Here is a 2,189-nt window from a genome sequence, read left to right as displayed (position 1 = left end):
TAAAGGCGTGCGCCACCACGCCCGGCTAAATTTTTTTTAAAAAGCAAAAAAAGCCAGGCGTGGTGGTGTATGCCTTTAATCCCAGCACTTGGGAGGCAGAGGCAGGCATTTCTGAGTTCAAGGCCAGCCTGGTCTACAGAATGAGTTCCAGGACAGCCAGGGCTACACAGCGAAACCCTGTCTCAAAAAAATCAAAAATAAATAAATCAATAAAGCCAGGCATCAGTGGTGCACACCTTTAATCCCAGCACTGAGGAGGCAGATGCAGGAGGATCTCTGAGTTTGGTGCCAGCCTGGTCTACACAGCAAATTTCAGGACAGCAAAAACTACACAGTGAAACCTGGCTTGAAAAAACAAAACAAAAAAACAAAAACCAGGAGGCTAGTGAGCTGGCTCCATAGGCTTGCTACGAGCCTGAGGACATAAGTTTGGTCCTTAGAACCTACAGACTCCCACTGCACATGAGGACCTACACAGGCACAACCCAGAAACAAGAAATCAATAGAATAGAAACTTTAAAAGAAAACTTGTTTTTAAATTTATTTCTATTACTGTTAATTGTGTATATAAGTGCCCCCAGAAACCAGAGGCATCAAATCCCCTCCATGGAGTTATAGAAGGTGGGCCCACCATGTGGGGGCTGGAAACTGAACTCACTGCCTGCAAGAGCAGCACTTGCTCTTAGCCCCTGAGCCATCTCCCACCCCCACAGTGTTTAAGCTGCACCCTTCGTTGTACTGCTGCCCTGTAAGCCCCTGAGGCTCAGACAGGCAGATTAGAAATTCAAGGTTAGCCTCAGCTACAACGTGAGTCTGAGACCAGCCTTGTCTACATAGCAAGTTCTAGACCAGCCAGGGCTATAGAGTAAAGACCCCACTACCCACAAAAATGAAAAATAAAAAAAGAAAATAATTTTTTAAAAACTTCTTTTATTTGACATGTATCCATGTTTTTCCTGCATGTCTATCTGGGCACCAAGGCCTGGTACCCTTGGGAGCCAGAGGTGTCAAATGTCCTGGAATTGAAGATACAGATGGCTGTGAGTCACCATGTACGTACTGGGAATTGAACCTGGATCTTCTGCAAGAGCAGCCAGTGCTCTTAATCACAGAGCCAGCTCTCCAGGCCCGGAAAGTATTACTTTTTAACCAGGCAAGGGCTAATTCTAGCCACCAGGAAGTCTGACATAGGATTGCTAGAGGCCAGAGAGACCTTAAATAAACAACCAATCAGGGGTGGTGGCACACACCTGTGAGCTAGCACTCTAGTGGCAGAAGGATTGTGGAGAGTGACAGTGAAACCCTGCCTAAAACTTAAAAGACAAAACAAAGCCAGGCAGGTGTGGTGGCACAGGCCTTCAATCCCAGCACTCAGGAGCCAGAGGCAGGTGTTCAAAGCCACCCTGGTCTACAAAGCAAGTTTCAGGACAGCCAGAGAAACACAGGAAAAACCCTGTCTGGAAACATCCCCTAGCCCCGCCCCCCATGCCCCAAATAAAATAAAAAATAATAGGGGTCTGGAGAGATGGCTCTGGCTCAGTGATTAGGAGCACGAGAGCCGCTCTTCCAGAGGACCCAGGGTCTGTTCCCAGCACTCACATGGTGGCACTCAACTGTCTGTGATTCCATCTCCAGGGGATCTGGCGCCCTCTACTGGCCTCCACAGGCACAGTGCATACACATGCAAGTACACATAGATACATGGAAGCAAAAGACTTACATACATAAAAAATATTAAATAACAACAACAAAAAAATCAAAAGCTGGCCATGGTGGCACACAGTCTTAGTCCCAGCACTTAGGAGGCAGAAGCAGGTGGATCTCTGAGTTCAAGGCCAGCCTGATCTACAGAGTGAATTCCAGAACAGGCAGAGCTACATAGAAAATCAAAACAAAGCAAAACAAATTTGCGGCTAAATTGTGGCCCAGTGAGAGCCAAGATGCTCCATTCTTAGAGCCCACATAGTAGACAGGAAGCCAAGCCCACTCCTCTGTCTCCATAGGCACACCCATACACATTTACACCGAAGCAAATAAAAAAGGAATTTTTTTTTTTTAATTAAAAAATTTTAGCCGGAGCCGGGCGTGGTGGCGCACGCCTTTAGTCCCAGCACTCGGGAGGCAGAGGCAGGCGGATTTCTGAGTTCGAGGCCAGCCTGGTCTACAAAGTGAGTTCCAGGACAGCCAGG

At 47.3% G+C, this 2,189-nt stretch overlaps 1 protein-coding gene across 2 annotated transcripts in view; it reads right to left on the bottom strand.

The window, feature by feature from the left end:
- Homer3 (homer scaffold protein 3) overlaps positions 1 to 2,189 on the bottom strand; it is an 11,731-nt gene that overhangs the window by 5,921 nt on the left and 3,621 nt on the right. The gene's annotated exons all lie outside the window — the stretch shown is intronic.

The sequence above is a fragment of the Mus caroli genome, chromosome 8, assembly GCF_900094665.2.
Source record: "Mus caroli chromosome 8, CAROLI_EIJ_v1.1, whole genome shotgun sequence".
Lineage (NCBI taxonomy): Eukaryota > Metazoa > Chordata > Mammalia > Rodentia > Muridae > Mus > Mus caroli.
This window is presented reverse-complemented; position numbering and strand designations above follow the sequence as displayed.